Source organism: Myotis myotis, unplaced genomic scaffold (assembly GCF_014108235.1).
Source record: "Myotis myotis isolate mMyoMyo1 unplaced genomic scaffold, mMyoMyo1.p scaffold_m19_p_5, whole genome shotgun sequence".
NCBI lineage: Eukaryota > Metazoa > Chordata > Mammalia > Chiroptera > Vespertilionidae > Myotis > Myotis myotis.
The window spans coordinates 50,591,210-50,614,431 of NW_023416357.1; the positions used below are offsets into that span (position 1 = coordinate 50,591,210).

At 36.7% G+C, this 23,222-nt stretch overlaps 1 long non-coding RNA gene across 1 annotated transcript in view; it reads right to left on the minus strand.

Moving 5' to 3' along the window:
* Positions 1-23,222, minus strand: part of LOC118656968 — a 198,134-nt gene that overhangs the window by 90,883 nt on the left and 84,029 nt on the right. Inside the window, exons 4-5 of the long non-coding RNA XR_004967780.1 lie at positions 10,716-10,776; positions 9,829-9,885 (exon numbers count right to left, since the gene is read on the minus strand). This is a non-coding gene — a long non-coding RNA (uncharacterized LOC118656968). The remainder of the gene's footprint in view (positions 1-9,828; positions 9,886-10,715; positions 10,777-23,222) is intronic.

Sequence of the window (23,222 nt, forward strand, 5' to 3'; positions counted from 1 at the left end):
AGTTTCTAGGCATCTCTGTGGTCCGGAATATTGTGAGCTGGAGGAAATTGCAGTTGTAACCAGAATAGCCTTCTTACAACAGAGGGGAAATTATGATGAGGTATCTGCTGACACTGTACTGACCACCAAATCAACGCCATTTTAGCCTCACAGAGAGTTAAGAGGAAGGAAGGAAAACTGCTGAGAGGCAGGAACAGGTAAGGGCCTGGTAAACGGAAATAAGTGAGACTCCTCTGAGTCGGCTCTCTCTCACATAGAGATTGTTAAGGAACCATATTCGCACACTGATAGAGCAAGAAAATACAATCTACACTCGTTTTGAAGCATATACATTTGTTATTTCATCCTTTTATGTAATCATAGTATGATCAAGAATATAAAATATAGAAACATCTATGCATATATGCAGATATATGTATGTATATATATTCTACCCCACATATATTTAATGTGATGCATTAATTTATCACAGTGCCCACTAAAACCTCTTTTATCAGTGAAGACATCTCATGTTTTCTACCTCGCAGCCACTCATATACTCTTCACAAAGTTCCCTGCCAGCTCTCAAAATTTATGTGAGTTCTGTTCCCTTCCCACCTGACCCAAACCCAGATTACAGCGCATGGCTATCTCCTAACCTCTGCCTTCTATCACTGGCATTGCATCACTAATTTGCCTTCACCTTGAACCAGCTTCCTAGCCTCTTGGCATACCAATATTCACCACTTTCTTTAAACATTCTACTCGTGGGTAATAAATAATCCTGATATAAATTTGCCTTATAAATCTCATGCAAGTACATCAAATTTTCTTTGTCAAATTGCTTATCTGTTTTTATGTCAAGCCCTAAAATGATGTGGACAAAGACTAAATGTAAGCAAGAATAACTAATAAATTTTCTGCTAAATTAATATTTTAAACAGTATGTGGATAATAATTGCCATTCACACCAGTTATAGTATTAATTTTGAAGCTAGAGCCAGAGACTCATTAGGGCCACACAAATTAGGAATTACTCTATTTGAAGTGCTTATTTCATTGAAATATAGTTATATAAAATATTGCAGCCGAACGGGTTTGGCTCAGTGGATAGAGCGTCAGCCTGCGGACTCAAGGGTCCCAGGTTCGATTCCGGTCAAGGGCATGTACCTTGGTTGCGGGCACATCCCCAGTGGGGGGCGTGCAGGAGGCAGCTAATCAATGTTTCTCTCTCATCGATGTTTCTAACTCTCTATCCCTCTCCCTTCTTCTCTGTAAAAAATCAATAAAATATATTTTAAAAAAAATATTGCAGATAACTTACTTCTCTTATACCCTAATTTTTATGATGCTTCAGAGGTATACATTGGTCACATTTTACATACAGGATGAGTGAACATTTTGCATACTTCAACACTTATATAATTCACATATTACAAAGGATAGGAGTATTACTATTTGAAGCCTAAATGTTACAGGAAGAAACAAGGAAAATTCATATTCAATACTTGGTCTACCTGACCCACCGGGTCTAAATGTAGCCTTGTTAGCTTTTTTTTTTTTTTTTTTTTTTTTTTTAGGAAGAGTCATTGCTTCAAATTTTGAATATAAAGTGAGATTTGATTGATATTTTGAAACAGATGTTAGATTTTTCTACTAATCCCAAAATGAGCAGCTAGGGATCAAGGCTAAGGAAAAGAGCTTAATACCTCCAAATTTCAAAAAGATTTACCAAAAACTGGAGATAAAGACCTTCCCCAAAGCTTACTATGAGTCAACTGAGAGGACTCTACCCAATTAACTACTGCCATCCTACCATTGTCTCTCTCCTCTGCATTAGCCATGGCCAGGGAAAAAGGAGTCAGAGTTGCACAATTCATTTGGTGAGAAAAAATTATCTTGCCTCCTCATGGGAGGGGAAAAGGGTGCCTGCACCCGCCTACCAAACAAATGAGGAGGAATCTAAGAGAATCACTTGTGAAGTTCAGAGGAGGCTATGTGGAGAAGAAGATGAGTATATCGCTCTTCAACATGATAGTTGCCGAGGCAGCGGACTTGCTCATCTGCCTCAGTGCCTATTTCAAGAGGGGAAAAAAGAGAACTGGGGAAATGGATAGTTGGGTGAAAACAACTGGCAGGTTCACATCAGTTTTCCGTGATTCAAGTGAACACTGCAGAGTATGGCTGGGCCTGAGCTATCTAACTTGAATTCCACCCAAGAGGAAGACCACCATTCCAACCTCAACCCACATAGCAGGGAAGACAGAGTAAGGCAATCCCTCTGCCCCCGGGCTCTTTGAAGAAGTCACACACATGCCCTCAGAGGAGATAGCCTTCAGATGCCTGGTAGCAGGACCAGTAAAATGAAAACCAGAGAAGCAGTGATAACTAAGTGAAAACCGGTATGAGACACTTTCCCTTTCCCCTCATCCTTTCTCTCTGCCTCCCATAATGCCAGAGGAGGTAGGTCCAGTATGCTAGACCTACCTCCTTCCAACATGCTAGAATGAGAAGAATGAAAGAACAGACCTCACACTTTTCCTTACTTCTGGCCCATCCTCCTTTGGAAGGAGGGATGTGATACAATTCAAATCAGACAATGAATTAAAGGATTTAAATGAACTAAATTGACTCAGCCCAGAAAGTTAAGCATTTTGCCTAGGATGTATCTATGGGCTCTACAACCCAGACAAAGATTCTTAACAGTATGCTTGAAGGCAGATATTAAAATGTTAATAATCCATTTGGTTGAAACTCTTCAATAAACCAGATATATTTTTATAGACCCCAAGCATGAACTTGCATAATTTGGATTTGTATCAAATTACTACTGTGCATTTTACTTTTGAAAAGTATAATGTTTTGGAACTTGAGAAGGTGGGTATAGCAGCAGCTACCAAATTGTCTTGAGAAGAGATATTTATTAATCTAGCCCAGATGTAGGAACCTGTAGCCATGCCAGATGGTAACCAACACGCAGTCTATACCCAAAAAACTCTAGCTGTGCTGGTCTCTGTCACCTCCAGTACAAATTCTCAGTGTTGTTAACTAGTAAAATAAGTGGTTTATAATATTATTGTCCTATCATGCCTACAAAAAAGAAAGGAAGGAAGAAGGAAGGAAGGAAGGAAGGAAGGAAGGAAGGAAGGAAGGAAGGAAGGAAGGAAGGAAGGAAAGAAGGAAGGAAGGAAGGAAAGCCTGATAAAATCTGCCTTTGCTTCAATGATAAGGCAATGGTCCAAAATTTCCCTTTTGAGAATTCTAGGCCAATGTTCTATCCGTAATTCAGCCATGAGTCGGTTTTAAAATGAACAGAGCTACATAGGCAATCACTACTCAGCACAAACATGATTGCTTTGGTTGTATAAACCTAACTATCTAAATTTATATCCAATTTGTTCAGGTTCAGAAAGGATAGAGATCCAAACTTAATACTGATGGTGAACAAGTATTATATTTTGATTGACTTTTGTGCTTGTGATGATTAAGGAGCCCGTATTATTTGAAACTGGAGCCTTTCATTTTCTCTCCTGTTAACAGCAGACAGTTGTAGCATGAACATAGTCCATCAAAGCCTTCTATTGCCAGAAGTCACATTAAAATTATAGTGGGTCAAGCAGCAAATAGCACCACATTACACAAAGTGCTTTTGTCCATGGCTTCTTTCTTGAACAGGGACCAACAATACATCTGTAGTATATCAGAGGTTAGACTAGCCTATATCCAAAAATTAAAACTGATATTTCAATCTACTTAAGGTATTTTCTTTTATGATTGTATTAATTCATGAAATCAAACTTCAAACACGCAAATTTATATCTATAACTATATCTATGTAGTTGGAAGTAAATGTGGTATCCTATTGACTCCAAAAAGCAAGAATTCATAAGTATGATTGAATGTAATAAAAAATATAAACTATAAATCAATGTCAGTTATATTGGAAACACAGGCTTTATGAAATCACTATGATTGCTTTCCTTTTGTCTTGCTTCATTCAAATAATTTAAGCTTTTGCTATAAATTTATAATTTAGATTCACATAAGCAATCAACCAACTTCCTTTATTTTGTTTGGAATTCTATGGACTTTGTTTAGAAGGAAGAGAAGTTTTATGTAAGCAATTTAACTTCATTCCCCATTCCCACCCCCCTCCAAACAAGACAAACCACTTTTTTACCTACAGAATTCCCAAGGAGATTGTCCTTACAGAGTTAACTCATCCTATGCAACTGTTCCCATCGACTTTGTAGCCGGTGACAATGTGACTGTCTAAGTATTCTAATGATTCATGATGGGAACCAAATTTAGCTACTGTTCGCTTTCACTACACTGACACTATTTTGAATTAATCAAAAATAAAAGTGCAATCTGTTGTTCTGACCTGAGCAGACACAGATAATCTACAAAATTCAAAAAGCTAATTTTAATATTAAAAATAAATATGCATATTTAGTCTCCATGTACATTCAGGTTTTCCTAAAAAATAGGATGAAAAACAATTTGCAAGAATTGTTTCTTATATCTACTTTGATGAAGCTTGGAAATAACAGAAACCTCGTGAGGTTTCTAGTTTGATATTTAGGCAAAAAGTGACTAAAGGCTTGACATTCTTTACTATTTAACTTGAAGTTTCTTTCCACATTTCAAAAGAAAGAGAGGGAAGGAAGGAAGAAAGGAAGGAAGGAAGGAAGGGAGGGAGGGAGGGAGGGAGGGAAGGAGGGAGGGAAGGAGGGAGGGAGGGAGGGAGGGAGGGAGGGAGGGAGGGAGGGAGGGAGGGAGGGATCTCATCTACAAAGGCTAGTAAAAATTACTGCAATACTTCTAAGAGCAAATAGATATTATAGAAAAAGACAAAAGGCTATTGTTCACAATTGGTGTCATCATAAGAAAGCTTACTTTTTGTCAATAAATATTGATAAGTTGCCTTCAATGTACCAGACACTATCCTAGATGCTAGTGTAACACCAATGAAATTACATAAACAAATTTATCTCATAATAGAGCTCATATCCTAGTGGGAGAAGCAGATAAGTAACAATATAAGCCAATACATATGTTGCAATGGTAGGTAGTAATAAGAGTTATGAGAAAAAATAAGCAAGCTGTGGGATAGAGATGTGGGTGGGGAGATTTTTGTGCATAGGTTAGTCATGCAAGGCTTCTCAGAAGAGGTGATCTGTTTGTAGAGAGACCTGAGAGATGAGGAAATAGCCAGGAGAAAGTACAGGGAAAGGTCATTTCAGGAGAGAAAATGACGAGAACCCCGGCAGAAATTTTCTCTTGATTAGTCATATAAGCTGATTCACATGTCAGCCTCCTCTAACAATTATTGATGCACTCAATTTTTATCAGTTTTTTAATGAAAATGTCTTACTAAAGAATGACTATGTTTTCAGTGGATTAAAATGTACAAATATAAATATGCCCCCTTTTCCTAATGTTTATTTAAGGGCTAGAAAGGATCTTGGACACAAAGTAGTTCATACTCTCATTTTACAAATGTGGAAACTAAATTCCAGAAAGGCTACATGTTCTGCCTATGGTCACATAACTAGCTAAGAGTAGAACCAAGAGTAAATATAAATCTTAGTCTGACACTTTTCACTGTGTATCTTACTTATAGTTACTTGTATCCATATCATTCACTCAACTAGATTCTGAGTTCCTTAGGAGGAAAGAGATACAGAGAGAGAGAGGTACCTTTCATAAAACTGATGGTTAATAAATATTGTATGAATGAACTCCTACTCTTCTATTTTCCAAACTCTCCAGATTTCCTCAATATAATCTATAATCTCTAGTAAAGTGGTTTTGTATCACCTAATGAAATTCTCCAATAAATAAGTAAGGATCTATTTCACTTACTATTCTATAAGTGTTTATAGGATTAAGCATGATTTTTTCCAAATGGTTTGTGATCTAACTTAGAAAGGAAGACAGAATATAAAGAAGAATCAGGTAATATGCTCACTTTATGCCTGGATAGTCCTGCTGAATAATATGTAATTTTGAATGAGCACTTAAGGAAGAAACTTTGTTTACTACAGAGACCCAAACACATTCTTGGCATGAAATAACCACTATTTGATAACAGCCCAAATTTAGGCAATGTGCTCTCACTAAAATACGTTGGTCTCTATTGATTGGCACATATGCTATTAATAAACATTTTCTTACATACAATATTAGGCGCCCTATATTGTTATACTTGCAGCATGTATAATACAAATTAGGGCTACAAAGGCAATGATCATTTGATCTATATAATTTTTCAATAACAACAAGCATGGGAATATGACTGAGGTAGTTGACAGTTCTGAAAGAAAGTAAATCATTCCTAACTTTGTCCTTCTCTTACATAAGCAATATAAAAAAGAATTAAACCCTTGCAGAACGACAGCAATAAAAAAAATGACCTGGTTTTCTGTGCCTAAGTTCCCAGTACTTTGCAGAGCATAAGTTAAAAGTCTCAGCTTTTCCACCGTGCAATTCAGAGAATGTGGTGGGAACAGAATGCGAGGCAACTCAGCTGGAAAATATCTTAGATGAAATATTTTTGTCGAGCACTTTTCTCATGTGAATTTGCCTCCAGTTTGGTAGATACCAGTCACCAGAACATGGCATTCATTTGAGTTCATGTCTTGAGGTTTTTTTTAAATCAACAAATTGCTGCATAAGTCAGCAGAACAAAACCAAAAAACAATGTAACCATGTTTACCAAGAGCTGTATCTCTTATGAGGTCAACAGATGAGAGTCATCGGTCCTTTGCTGTGATAAATAACAGTGAGGAAAACTCCTTAAGGCTCCCTGCCTAGTTGGCTTTCTTCTCAAAATCAGATTCGTTACTCACAAGGATTCATTTTTTAAAAAAATATATTTTATTGATTTTTTACAGAGAGGAAGGGAGAGAGATAGAGAGTTAGAAACATCAACATCGATCAGCTTCCTCCTACACACCCCCTACTGGGGAAGTGCCTGCAACCAAGGTACATGCCCTTGACCGGAATGGAACTTGGGACCCTTCAGTCTGCAGGCTGACGCTCTATCCACTGAGCCAAACTAGTTAGGGCAAGGATTCATTTCTTTTTTTAAAAAGACACGTCAAGTTTGATAGCTTTTTATTCAAAATGAATAACCACCTAAATATTAAAAGCATGTTTTCCCTCAGATATGCTGATGCCTCAATAGGTTATTTTTTATATCAAGGAAAACAAAGCACATACAACTGGCTTATCAGATTTACAGCTTATAAAACTGATGTCCTGGACAAAAGAGCAACTTCTCTAGTAGGTGTCATCTGATCAAAAATATTTCGTGCACTCACAAAGAAAGTAAGAGAACTATATGAAAATGTGATAGCTAGACAATCATTTAGAACAGCGGTTCTCAACCTGTGGGTCGCGACCCCTTTGGGGGTCGAACGACCCTTTCACAGGGGTCGCCTAAAACCATCGGAAAACACATATATAATTACATATTGTTTTTGTTATTAATCACTATGCTTTAATTATGTTCAATTTGTAGCAATGAAAATACATCCTGCATATCAGATATTTACATTACGATTCATTAACAATAGCAAAATTACAGTTATGAAGTAGCAACGAAAATAATATTATGGTTGGGGGTCACCACAACATGAGGAACTGTATTAAAGGGTCACAGCATTAGGAAGGTTGAGAACCACTGATTTAGAGATTAATTAATTCCTTAATGATGGAACAAAATTAACGTTTTCTTGAAACTATTATAAATTTCTATTACAGAAAACATAAAACCTGGATAATTTTAAAATTTATATTCCAAAGCAGTGGTTCTCAATTGCTCTCAAATCTAATCATTCTAGGATAAGGGTCAGGCATCAGGTTTTTTTTTTTTAATCACTTGGGTGTTTCTACTGTGCAGCCAGAGATGGGAATAATGTAATATATTAATAAGAAAAACTAAAAGGGGAAATTAGATCTAACTTCAAATAATTTCTTGGAGTATAGCAAAAAAATAAAATGGAAATGTAAAGAGCCTTAAAAATATAACCCCATTCATCCAAATGGTCATTTAACATTCATCAGCAACCAACTATGCTTCTGTAGAGATGAATCTTCAAAAGTGTGGCCAATCCCTTCCATATACCTGCCAGCCCCACCACAATGTCATAAACCCACTTCCAAAGAGTACAAAGGAACATATTTTTCTCATTCATTGCTGTTTAGCTGGACTAAATCCAGCTCCAAAGTTGCCAGAGATCACACAGGACACAGAGAAGGCAATCATTACATGCTTACTTATGATAACGATGCTGGTACAGCCCTAGAAAACCCTTTCTAGGAGATTAGCCTGCCAAAAGAAGAGATCACCTCCGCTGAAAATGTGTTGGGGGTTTTTTTGCCATTACTTGAGGTAGTATTTGCTCAGAGACCCAGAATCTCATTTTTGTAAGTTACCAAGATTCTATGATCAAGATGTAGTCATTAGACTTTAACTTTTTTTTCACAGCATTAGTGAGTGAAAAATTAATGACATATATATATATATATATGTACACACATATATATATATATATGTACACATATATATGATGTGCAAAAAAGGTAAACATATTTGATGTATTTTAGACATATTTTTACACACATTATACTATCACTACAATTAAGGTAATAAACCTATCCATGACTGCCAAAACTTTCCTTGTGTCCCTTTAGTGGGGGGTTTTTTGGGGAGCAGGGGGTGTTTGTTCTTTGTGATGAGAACACATAACATGAGAGCTATCCTCTTAACAAATTTTTAAGTGCAAATTTTTAGTTAACTATAAGAACCATGTTGAACAGCAGATTTCTAGTACTTACTATCTTGGATAATGTGAACTTTATATCCATTAAACATGAATTTCCTATTTTCCATTCCCCTGGCAATCACCATTCTACTCTCAGCTTCTATATATTTGACTATTAGATCCCTCAGATAAGTGAAATCACATAGCATTTGTCCTTCTGTGACTGACTTATTTTACTTAGCATAATTTCTTCCAGGTCCATCCATGTTGTCACAAATGGTGGGGTCTCCTTCCTTTTTTAAGACTGAATAATATTTTATTATGTGTATATACTACATTTTTTACCCATTAATCTGTCAATGGAAATTTGGATAGTTTCCTTATCATAGCTATTGTGCATAAAGCTGCAAAGAGCTAGAAGTGTAGATACCTCTTTGAGATACTAATTCCAATTATTTTGGATATATACCCAGAAGTGGACTTGCTGAATCATATGGTAGTTCTATTTTTAATTGTGGGGGACTGCACCAAGCTAAAACGCTTTCTGCAGAGAAAAAGAAATAATCAACAAAGGAGAAAAGACAATTTATTGAGTGGGGGAAAAAATATTTGCAAACCATATATCTGATAAAGAGTAAATAACCAAAAAAAAAAAAACACCTGATTAAAAACTGCTAAAGACCTAAGCAGATATTTTTAAAAGAAGACATACAAATGGCCAACAGGCATATGAAGAGGTGCTCAACATCACTAATCGTCAGAGAAATGCAAATCAAAATCACAATGATATATCACCTCATACCTGCTAGAATGACTGTTATCATAAATAAATAATAAATAACAACAAATGTTGAAGAGGCTGTTAAAGTAATTTAAGCCCTGTACACTGTCAATTGGAATGTAAAATGGTGTAGCCACTATGGACAACAGACCTTTACCTCTGGTACCAATGAATCTATAGTTTCTCCATGTAGACACAAAAAGGAAAGAAAAAGCAAACTAGATCAACCTCATTTTAGAATTTGTAAATAACTCCATTTCAATTTAGTCAGGAAACATCCCTGTCCACTGTTACCTCTTTTCCACAAAGAAATAAGAATATCGTCTTTCCATTATGAGGTCCGTGTGGCTCCTAGAGATAAATTGGTGTCAAAATCTTCAGACAAAGGTAACTATAACTAGACAGAACACAAGGGGCAGGGCAGTGAGAGGGAGCCTTGATTTGTAGTGTTTGTCAATGTTCCTGGTAAAATTACTCCCACCATGGCAGAGTTCAAGCTACCAATGCAATATTAGTCAGCTATGAAAATTCCTAAAAATATAAAAATTGGCTCTGGTGAGTCAATGCCTGAGGACTTCAGCACACCATATGAATATCCAGCTTATTTTACCTATCTCTTGCTATGTATGTGATAAAACTTGTTCCTATTGAAGTAATCATTACCTACTCACAAATGATGAAATATATTGAGATTCCATTTCAGGGGGAGACACAATTGAAGGAGTTTCCCCAACCAGGATTCTACCCTTATATGTCACTTGTCCCTTTCTGGTCCCTTATAGGAATCCTATTAGCAATTTTATTCCCTTACTCTTAAGACAAATTTTAACCGGAGATTTTGATTTGGGCATATTTTATGGTATTATAGTGTGCCAGATATTGTCAGATTGCTAGTCCTAGTTCTGCAGGCCCAGGAATTCTACAGCCTGTGAGAACAGACCACTGTTCATGACTGAGCACTGCCATCCAGCAGCGGCAGTGCTGTAGGGGAAAGGGCTGGAATGACATCCCAGAATCCCTCATTAGGAATTACAATGGCAGAAGAATATTCTGCATCATAAGTTACAAGAGATCAATTATATGACCCTCTGAAATTGAGTGTTAAATCAATAGTGGATTTTATATAATAAAAGAAATCATATTTTTAACACATTCTTTTTTGAGGTCAGGAAAAGACTCACGATTCTCTTGGATCTTGTGTACCAGGTAAGTTCACCCATTCTCCGTGAGCACTGGAGGAACCTTAAGAGACAGAAGAGACAGAGGAAGGGCAGACATGTAATATTTATAATTTTGTAAGATTTAGTTGTAATCAGTCACTCCATACATCTTTCAATATGTTCTTTGAAGCATCTCCAGACATTTTTAGCAGGTTTTCAGATAACCTCTTGGTCATTAGTCCCCAAAGAAATAGCTAGTTATAGATAGTAGATGGGTATCACCCACCTAATAAAACAGGAAAAAGATATTGAGGGAAAAGACCACCACTCAACTATATTTAAAACAGAGATGAATTTATTGCAGGCTAGGAAAGAGCAAAACACAGTCTTTCATACAAAGCAAAAAAAAGGGCACAAGTTTCTTGAACAAAGAAAAATCCTGATCTTGAATTGGGTTTGGCGGGAGCGTGGAGTGTAGGGATTGGCTGAACTTTAGAAATGGGAATATAGGTATTGGCTGACTTTCAGAAGTATGAGTAACCAACGCAAGATCCCTGCTTATTGTTTGGGAAGGGTTTACAAGCAGTTTTGTGGCAACTTGGAACTAGAACCAAAGAACAATCATTCTTGTACTTCCTTTCATGAACTTAAAGAGCAGGATTATTTTAGTCTCAGGAAAAAAGTAGGGAACAGTAATTGTCACTGTCAAGTGTAGACTTTCTTATAGATGATATCTTTCTATTATATTACATGTTTATATTTGTTGTATCAAGAAATTTTCACTTCATTAATAAACACTAAATGTTATCTATAATAATAAAGGGATAATATGCTAATTAGATCCGATGTCATTCCAGACATCTTTCTGGACGAAGCCGGGGCTGGAGCAAAGCCACCAAGATCCTGGGTGCCTGCCTGTGGCCAGAGGGAAGCCGCCCGGGTCCCAGGTACCTGCCGGCAGCTGGAGAGAAGCTGCCCGAGTCCCGGGTGCTGGAGGGAAGCCGGTGCCGGCAGCCAGGGGAAGGAAGGCCTACTCTTGCACGAATTTTTGTGCATCAGGCCTCTAGTTTACTAGTAGTAATATGATAATACATTGTGCTTGTGTAATTAATCAAATCTCTAACCATACAAATCTGGTGAGAGAATAGACCTGATCTATAAAACCAAAATTAAAATGTTAAAACGTGGACAACTGCATGTTATAGTTTGAGGATTTTTTTTGTCCCATGTTTATCTACTTCCAAAAATGGAAATTTGGGAATCAGCTAGATTTATTCAAATTCTAATTCTGTGATATACTAGATGTGTAACTGTAAAAAGAAATCACATTTTCTTCATTAACAAAATGAAGATAGTATTCACTTTCAATACTGTGAGAAGCAACATATAGAAGAAATGCCTGCATTCATATACAATACATTGTTGAAATTATAAAGAGAAATGGGACGTGAAAAAAAGTATAATGTTCCATATCATCATATCTATAAGAGTTGTTGATAAATAATAATGATGATCGCAGTGATAATAATTATTATTATTACTAGAGGCCCGGGGCACAGATTCGTGCACCCATGGGGTCCCTCAGCCTAGCCTGCAGGGATTGGACCAAAACCAACTCTCCAACATCCCCTGAGGGGTCCCAGATTGCAAGAGGGTGGTTCTCAGGTGACGCACCCCAGAATCGGGCTCCCTCCTCTCTGGTTCTGGGTGCATTACCCACGACCGCTGCTGCCAAATAACCGCAGCTCAGCAGCTCCTGTGTTGAGCATCTGCCCCCTGGTGGTCAGTGCACGTCATAGCTACTGGCTGGTTAACCAGTCGGCCAGGCACTTAGGCTTTTATATATAGAGATTGTAAAATTATTATTATCATTATTAAATAATTATTATTAAAGTCCAGAATTACACTTTGCAATATATTCTCATTCTTACATATGGTCTTTATCTATATTTTCTCCACAACTGACTTCACAGGTTAAGTTGAGACAGAAGTTTTACCACTTTCAGGACATTTAATGATTTCCACTTATGCCTTAATTGTACCTAATTTATGAAACCCACGTTTATTAAGACTAGTAATAGCATTTTTACTTTTCCATTTCCATAAAGCAGTCAGAGAAAAAATGTAATAAAATATTCAAATCCTTGCACTAATTGCCAAAGTGAGCTACAGTGCCAAACTCAAATCACTGACTAGGAGCCATGCTGCCAATGCAGTGCTCAAAATATCCAATTATCAACTAGGTGCTGATGTTGCAATTCATTGTGGAAGAGATGCTGCACTGTCTCATAATGTAACCATTAACCACATGGAACTATTTAAATTTAAAATAATTAACATCAAATAAATTTTTAAATTCCTCAGGCTCACTAGCCATGTATCACGTGTGGCTAAATGGCTAGTATATTATACAGTGTAAAGAACACTTCCCAACAGCACAGAAAATTCATTGAATACAGCTGGTCTAGAGACTTTTCAATGTGTAATGTTTGTAAATGCAATTTTTTTAATCCTGTTAATTCTTTACTCATTATATTTCATCCCTTTCTTTCCAGTCTCACAGTTTTTACCTTCCAAGTTTAGCATCTTCATGATTTAGCTATTACAATAACCTGTAAATGGTCTCACTGTTTCTAGTCTCTTCCCCAGTTAACCTATTTTATAAAACAAATGATTAATTTTTTCAAGCAATGCCTTTTTCCACACCAAAACTTTGTCTTCACCTTGCCTGGCTGGTGTGGCTCAGTGGTTGAACACTGACCTATGAACCAGGAGGTCCTGGTTCGATTCTCTTTTTTTTTAATTTTGTTTTATTGCTTAAAGTATTACAAAGAGTATTACATATGTCTCCTTCCCCCCCCCCCTTGACAATCCCCTGGCCTCCCCTACCCCCAGTGTCTTATGTCCATTGTTTATCCTTATATGCAAGCATACAGTTCTTCAGTTGATCTCTTACCTGACCCCCTTCCGCCTCCCAACCCTTCCCAGCCTTCCAGCTGTAGTTTGACAGTCTGTTTGATGCTACTCTGCCTCTGTATCTATTTTTGTTCATCAGTTTATAATGGTCTTTACTATCCATAAATGAGTGAGATCATGTGGTATTTTTTTTTTCATTGACTGGCATATTTCACTTAGCATAATGCTCTCCAGATCCATCCATGCTGTTGCAAATGGTAAGAATTCCTTCTTTTTTACAGCAGCATAGTATTCCATTGTACTGTAGATGTACCACAGTTTTCTAATCCATTCATCTGCTGATGGGCACTTAGGCTGTTTCCAGATCTTAGCTATGGTGAATTATGCTGCTATGAACATAGGGATGCACATATCCTTTCTGATTGGTGCTTCTGGTTTCTTGGGATATATTCCTAGAAGTGGGATCACTGGGTCAAATGGGAGTTCCATTTTTAACTTTTTGAGGAAACTCTATACTGTCTTCCATAGTGGCTGCACCAGTCTGCATTCCCAACAGCAGTGCACGAGTGCTCCCTTTTCTCCACATCCTCTCCAGCTCTTGTCGTTTGTTGATCATGGGTGCTTTTACAGCTTCTTCCGAGATTTCATGCTGGGCATCTGCAAATGCAATTCCCTTGTCCAAGGCGTGCCTTACCTCTGGCTGGCTGCCCATAATCTTTCTGTGGCTTCTAACCGCAGTGACATACGCCTCAGCCTCTTACTCTGGTCCCTCCACCCTGATATACTTTCTTCTTTTGCCGAGTCCCATGTTTAAAAGACTTCAGGCTAATGTTCCTACTGAATTTTCTACATGGCTACAATTCATACTGCTTTGGCCCCCAACTGAGGGACATACAGAAACGTTCCAGATGCAATTCTTTTCCTTTAAAGAATGGTTTGACTTTACTCAAGTGTGGATCAGATATTGGTCCACTCTGTTCCAAGTTATAAGGAACACACATCTAGTTCTCTAAGTTGAACTGTTCACAAGATTCCAATCACTGACTTGAGGAGGGTGATACCCACAGCATTTAGAGGCCTCTCTGAAAACTTTCCTCACCAAATCCTGCTTTCTTGTTCTTCAACCTGGATTTCAGTCATCTCTCTGGTTCTTGGTTAAGGGGTCACTTTCCTAATTCATTCTTCAGTATAGCCCCCAACATCTTCATGCCTCAGCCAAAGTGAAGAGAGAAAGAGTCCCGTTTTAAAGTGCAATTGTCTCAAAATATAATCTCTGGGTTATGGATTGTATTGATCACAGAGTGGTGACTTATTTCTCAAAAAAATATACATTTTACATATATCAACACACCTTGTATCCTTTCAGTAGCCAATTATTTTTTCATAGTGACATAATTTCTTTACTTTTTTTCATCACTCTATAAATCACATTTAAGACCTTCCAAGTACATAATTAAATGTTTTAAATTTCATCTCGTGTCACCCCTGGTTTTCTCTCTTTATGAGCAAAAAGTAGATACTGTTTTCTCTGTCTTTAATTTCAAATAAATTGCTAGTCTTATTGCAAGTAGTAATCTTCACTCATCCAGTTGTCTTTCACAAACAGAGCAAAGCAGAATCTGTTTCTAAGTTAAACAAAAAGCAGAAATCAGAATGTCACATTATAATTGGCATATCCCAGATATAATCAATATTGCCTTTTGCAAGTTCCTCCCACAGTTAAAGTAAACCCTGGTTAGTGCTGGCCAAATCTTGACTAATTTGGCTTCAAGTTATTACTATACTTAATATCTCTGAATCAACACTGATGACTAAGATAAAGGGAACTACAGAAATGATCAGTCTTCAATGCAAAAACTTTTTCACTTTGTGCCAACTATTGCTGGTGCACCTGTTTTATGTTCAGAGTGGGAAGAAAATAAAAAAAAAACATAGCCAATGTTGAAAGAGACACAATGTTTTAAATATCTCAAAATAACTCAAATACATAGCATTGCTTCTACTACTTATTCAAACTACAACACTGCTTAAGCATATGTGTAAGTCAGGCATGCAAATAAAAGAATTACCTACTCACATTCCACCTTACTCTCCCAGATTCCAGTTTCTTATCTTAAAATTGATATTGTACCAAGTAGAGGCAGAGAGAATGGAGCAATTCATGGAGTTTTCATGGGATTTTCACATACAAAGAGGTAATGTGAGAGGAATTTAAGAATTTCTGCTATTGCCTTTGTGAGGAGTTCTAGAAATAATGTAACCAAGCCCTGTTTTTTTTTGAGGGGAAACCTCCACTCTTAGTTCAAGTATATTACACTGGTTATACTAACATTAACAGTAGATAAAGGCGCTGTGATCTGAGTCCTAAGAAACCGAGAACAAAAAATAGACTTTATATTAACTAGTCATTTTTTTCCAAAGTTGTAAATCTAGAACAATGAGAGGCTCAGAAATTGGTGATACGAAAGTATTTTATTTTATTTATTTTTATTATTTTAAATCTTTATTGTTGAAAGTATTACATATGTCCCCTTTTTTCCCCATTGGCCTCTTCTAGCCCACCACCACCCCCTGCCACAGGCCTTCACCATCCTATTGTCTGTGTCCACTGTTTCTGTATATATTCATACAAGTTTTTTGGTTGATCTCTTCCCTCCCACCCCCACCCTCCCTTTGAGATTCGACAGTCTGTTCCATGCTTCTATGTCTCTGGATCTATTTTGTTCATCAGTTTATTTTGTTCATTACATTCCATATATGAGATCATGTGATACTTCTCTTTCTCTGACTGACTAATTTTGCTTAGCATAATACTCTCCAGGTCCCTCCCTCCATCCTGTCTCAAAGGGTAAGAGGAGAAAGTATTTTAAAGAATTATGAATGTGAATAAAGCAATATCATTTGGCTGGAGAGCCCATACTAGGAAAGTGGAAATATAAAGCCATGTTTTAGATTCATTCCTTCGACCAATTTTGTTGGTGCCACAGGTCCTCCCAGGCCTCAGGACAAAACACAGGTTAGATGCATAGGTGAAGATTGAGACTCACATCTGTGCAAATCAGGTATGAACTATGAGTAACAAGATGAGATTAAAGCCAAGTATCAATCATTAAGGAATGAAAAGGTTGTAATGAGACTAGAAGGGATTCAAAACTGAAGAGACACCTCAAGCATGCATCAGCATCAGGAATGTGCTCTGTCCACACAAGTTCCCTAAATTAACCTTTCTTGTTTTTCCTCAAGTAATTTCATTTTCCATCTTTACTCACTGCTTTATCTATTCATTAGGCCCATAAAATTTTTAAAGATATATTCCCTGTATCTTGAATTTCCTGACACTCCTACACTTTCTATACTGCCCTCTACACTGCCATCTGAGTCTCCAATCTTCTGTCCTGATCACTAAATCTCAACTCAATGAGTCTCTAAATCAGGCACCCATCTCCTGACTTGTTTGTCTCTTCTAAAACAAACACCAGTAAACATCAGCTTACATAGAGTTCTTTTGAATTTTATGTCAGAATCTTCTAGGGGGTAGTGGGGGGGAGTTTTTGTATAACCTTGAGTTTTTGTGTAATTTAGGCAAATCACTTAACCTCCTTTTGCCTTAATATCCTGATATGTAAATTGAGGTTAATAAGAGAAAATTAATCTCATAGAGTTGTGAAGATTAAATGAACAAATATAGGTTAAGCAATTAAAACAGTGTTTACACATAGTAAGCACTATATAATATATTATTATTACACTCAATTTCGGAAGTTATATTTTACAGTCTAATTTGGTTTTTAAAGGCAATAATTTCAACTATACTTAGTAAAACACGCTAACTGCCACCTAATTAGAAAACGTGCTGATTATACAAATATAAACATACACTATAAAATTCTAGAGTCCCTCAAGACAGAAGAAACTGGCCTATTTCCAGTGGAATTTGCTACAATACCAGCAGCCCGGGTGACGTAGTTGGCAACAGTCACTAAGTAGACATTGTGCTGGCCCTTGCATTCGTTGGGGTTTTGGTCCAACTAAGGCACAGATAAGCCCTCCAATTTGATGGCATTATCTCAAGTTCACTCCAGGTTGAAAAGCCATCCACTGAGCTTTCTAGAAGCTTTTATTTTATTGAGAAAATGGCTCATCATTTAGGCAGTTGTTCTGTGCATGCCAAATTACTACGGACTTTAAAGCCCAGAGAAGGTAAGAAAACTATTTGTCTTATCAGCATGAAAATTAATTCAGATAATGTTCAATTCCCCACACCCTACCCCTTGTTCTCCAATCTGTGCTTTAATTAGACTGGTGAGGAGGAACCAAACAATAAACTGAAACCAGTCCTGAACCTCATTTCATTAAGCCCCTGGCAAGCTTCCTTATTAATTGCCTATCCAACATCCCTTTCTTGAATGATAGCTCATCCAGTTGTGCAAATGTCCAAAATAGAATTCTAGTTATATGGTTGAGGTCCCTATAGCATGTTCCATACATCTCGCTCAGATTCTCACAAAAGGGGCAGGTATATCCCAAGTAGTTTATTTCAGCAGTTAAGGTTGGATGTAAGAAGGAAACATGACCTCTGCAGAAACAACAGGACTTAAATCACCAGGAGGGAGATGGTTTAAGGAAATGCTGGATCCCATGTTCCCACCACAAGCACCGGGGAGATTTTAGCCTTTAGGTGGACTGCGGAAGGAGGCAGGGGCATGGGTTGTAACAATAGTAGAGTGGCCAAGAGAGAAATACTGGGGGCCAGACAACAGTCATGGATTTCAATAGCTGTTTGGTAAGACAAAGATGTTTTACCAAAACTTTGGAAAGGAAAGCCAGATCTTAGACAGTAAAACAAAGAAATATGGGTATTCAAAATACAAAAATGAAAGATTCTGTCCTAATGCTCTTCCCTTTTCTCTTTCCCCTCAGCGTGTCTCATTCCTTAACTAACCATAATATGAACCTACATTTTTGCATGATTTATGAAATTTATATTTTCCACAAGAAAATAGATTGAACTGCTTGGGTACAGAGGTTTGGGGGGCTTTCTTTCTTTTTTGGATAAGTATTATTGGCCCTCCATAGAAAATAAAATACCTACCACTTTGAGTAGCTACTTTGTTAAAGCAATAAATTGTATAGTACAGTGACCAGTTTTTTAAAAGGACATGCAATTTATCTTAAGAAGTTAGTTGGTTGAAGATGTGAATTAACTAATAGAAAAATTAGTCATTTGGCTGGTTCACTCAATCAGAGTTAGTTATAAAATTATAGAGGCAAAATAATGATTTCATTGACTAGCAAAGAATATTATCTTTGTTTCTCCCAACTGGTTATTTTTTAAACAAGAGATTTCAAAAGCATCTCTAATGTGCTTTTGTCCTTCCTTTAAAGAATATTAATAAAAAAATTAAATCATTTTATATTTGTATGGGGTATTTGGGTTTTCATATCATGACATTTGACAATCGCTATAATTTTGTAATGGAGATAGAAAAGCCGATGTTTATTCAAATTTTGTAGGTAAGGAAATGCAGACTCAGAATTTGTTAAGATTCCTAGTATTCATATACTTATGATTGGCAAAGCTAGTATTCAAGGCAGGATCTTCTCACTGCAAGTTTAGTGTATTTCCTCTATACTAGGGGACTTTAGTTAGAACCATCAACTAAGGGGGATTACAATTTGGCCAGTGAGTCTGCAACCATGGAAGAGATAAAGCCATGATAAAGTGCAATACTTAGATATTCTATCTTGAAATAATATGCTTTCATATTATCTTAAAATATGAAAGTCTAAAATAGGAAGATAATGTACTTTGTCTTTGTTAAAAAAAAAAAAATCCAAGGCATTACTTTCAGTTCTAGAGACCAATTTTCAAGAATTATATTGACAGAATATAAGCAGTGCTTCTGATATTCAAATGATACAAAAAAAATATTAACAGAAGAGGAGGGTCAACTAATTCCTCTACTTCATACACAAATATAGTGAAACATATTCAGAATAGCTTACTGCAACCATAAGATTTCAGTTTTTTGAAGTGAAAGCCTATGCTAATAGGCTGGGTATCCTCAACTCTTCCATCTTTCTTGGGTCAATCTCCTCTACATTTAATTTTTTTTAAAATCTCATTTCACAATATAGTGAATAGAAAATCCAGTGTCAACCCCACTCCCCAAGCATCTTCAAGGGTCTCTGCTGCATTATTATTCTCCTGCTCACCCAACTGACCCAATTTTGAAACACAGTTGTCCCTCGTTTTTGTGGTAGATTGGTTTTAGGATTCCCCATAGATACCAAAATCCCAAAATGCTCAACTCCCTTATATAAAATAGTGTAGCCATAGCTGGTTTGGCTCAGTGGATAGAGTGTCAGTCTGAGAACTGAAGGGTCACAGGTTTGATTCCGGTCAAGGGCAGGTACCTTGATGATAGGATCCCAGCCCTGGTCAAGGGCATGTGGGAGGCAACCAATCGATGAGTCTTTCTCACATTGTGTCTCTCTCTATCTCTCTCTCCCTTCCACTATCTCTAAAAATCAATGGGAAAAAAATCCTCAGGTGAGTATTATAAGTAAATTAATTAATTAATTAATAAAATGGTGTAGTACCTTGCATATAGTTAGTCCTCAGCATCTGCGATTGGTTGAGTCTGCAGACACAGAACCAGCGGATACTGAGGGCCAACTGCATGGCTATTTTTTCCATCAATTCTCCCTCAGTACCAATAATAAAAGGCACTAATGAATTAAAAGCAGTGTATGAAGTAGATTTTAACTACAGGTCAAGTGTAATGTATCTGAAGATAGAAGGTAATAATACATGAAAGCATCACGCCAAACAAAAAATTAAAAATGCTTCCCAGACATCCCTACTCCTTAAGTGCTTTTGCTATCCCCACCACATCAATTTTTCCCCCACATGCCATATTTTCTCTTCAGGCACTCCTGCCTTACAACTACTGGTTTCTCCCCTATCAGTTGCCCATTTTACCCTCTCCCTCTATGAAGCCCTTGAAAACACATTTTCTCATGCAGACCAAGTGAGCCCTCCCTCACCTTCCAGACCACATCCTGGGAACTATCTTTTCACACTCAAATGGCCCAATTATTTGCTTTGCTAAAAGAAGAAAAAAAAAAAGTTCTCTCCAAAGAGCAATGTGATTAAAACTTTTGGAATAACCTAGTTTTTCTCCGATCACAAAAGTCTTGATTTTTATCTTAGAAATTCCAGAATTTCTAGTAGAAATGTTTTATTCTACTCTATAAAGTAACCATCTTTGATATGAAGTATTGTTTTAAGTGACTTTTCATCAAGTAAAATCAGTACTCAGAATACATTCATAGAGAACAATTAAAACAAATAGGTGGAAGTTACAGGAAAATAGTGTTTTGCTATTTGTTAATGCCTCTAATCTGCTTTGTTGGTGAATATAAGCAAGACTTAGTTATATTGATTATTCCAAATAATATCTAGGTAAGAAATAATTTTGTTCTAAATGTAGTCTTATCTAATTGGGTATGCTAATGATCATTAATTATGCATGTAGAGTTTAAGAAAAATAAAGACAGCCTTTAAATATCCATGTATCAGCTGATTCACACAGAAAAGTATAATAAGCTCTGTACAGAAATTGTGTATTTGGGAACTCGGGGTAAGGAACCTTCAATCTAGTAGAAATATCCTTTTCTGTGAACCTCAAAAAGTGTTTCACAGAAGTCTTCTTTATATCACTCATCATTATATGGTGTATTATAATTCTGCCAGGTGATACCAACAATTTTAATTAAGGAATACTTATACTTTTGTTTCCTAACCCTGCAAAGCAAATGGTAGTTATGAAGTCTAGAGTATTCCATATTCATATCCTTGACAAGGTGAAAAACGGTTAGGTACAGATAAGTTTTCTTATAAGAAAGTCAAGTTATCCTCAAGATTTTATAAGCCAAGTTTCCTTAGTATAGACTTTTTTATTCAATCAACCAACATTTACTGATTATCTACTAGTACACTTTAATGAATACTAATTAAAATTCATAATTAGATATTTATTTGTATCATTTATCAATTGTATTGCTCTAGGTTGTAAGCACTGCTAGGAAAGGAGCTGTGTCTGTTCTGTTGACCACAGGGTCCACTGTGCCTAGCTCAGTGCCTGCTACATATGAGGGATAACAGAGGATGTAATGTGCTCAGAGGGACCTGGGCTGGACTCCTATTTTAGAAATGTTTAGCATATATTAGACATAAAATTGCTATAAAACATTCATAATAAAAAGAAATAGCCAAAGACTGAATTCTATGAAACATCCCCGTGTGTACCCAGTTTTATGCCCTAGCAAGTCAATTCCCAGCTATCCAGGTGAAAAAAATATGAAATTACGATGGAACTGGTGGCACTAGTATTGAAGGTAGCAGTGATCAGTGATGTTGGAAAGAATGATAAAGAGAAATTCTTATGTTTTCCTACTTACCACTTTCTGTACAATTCCAGTAACTTCTTTTGATGTTCAACTTTATCACAGCTGAGTTCTAACTGCTAAGCATATAAACTACAGAATGTACAATCCTTCTCTTTGAAAACCATAGGCAGTTTTGACAATACATTTGAATTCATTAACCTCATAACTCTGGTACAAGTCTGTATTCACAAGTATGACAATGATTAAATTAATGAGTTAATCATTCCCTTATAGTTACAGTCTTCCTTAATTAGTTTATTTAAATTGGGGGGTGGGAGGAAAAAGGGGAAGTATTTTCATAGTGCCAGATAAGAACTCTGAAGGCTCTTTTTATTTTTGAATATGCAGAAACATAGACATCTTTTCAATACTGTTTATTATTTTTAAGCTACCAAGCCCTACTAAGCCAATTATCATATTTTAGCAAAATATGTCACTTGACAAGCACTTCCTACATGCCTGGCCTGCAGAGACCATACCCTTAAATTGGGCCCAGCAGGGAACCAAAAAGGTCAAGGAATATGACTTGTGCTTTACAGGCTTGCAAATTTGAAGTCTGCTAGTCACCTAACCAAAAATTTAGAATCAGCTGCATCCCCTTATAGGGTCTTAGTTCACATGAAACACTGTTCCTAGGTCTTAAAAGAGAGTGTCAGAATTTACTCTATGAATTGGACCAGGCCCCACAAATGCTCTATCATTATATTAGCCCAACATTGTTTTAAAATGTTCTCAGCATTTTAATTTCCCTTTCTTGTTAATGATTTTAAAAGCTCTCTCAAGTGACCTTCAATAATAGCTAGATGACAGTCTCACATTTCCTCACTTCAATAATTTCTGTCTTATCAGTGCACTTCCAAGTTTTAAAATATCTTTGCCCCTCTCCTAATAGAATACACATCACTGGGATGACGCATACTCATTCGGTACCTTTGGAGTTCAAGAATCTTTCATTTTACATCCCAGTGTCTGGAGCACAAAGGTAATTCAGTGAAAGAACACCTAGCTAAAGAACTGGAAAGATGATACCAGAGATTCATTGAGGTACTTAAGAAAGTGATTTATACACAATTTCTCTTTCCACTTCCACTCTCTTCCACTCCCTAAAACATTTCTCAGTCTCTGCTTCTACAAGTTTGACTGTTTTACATACTTGTA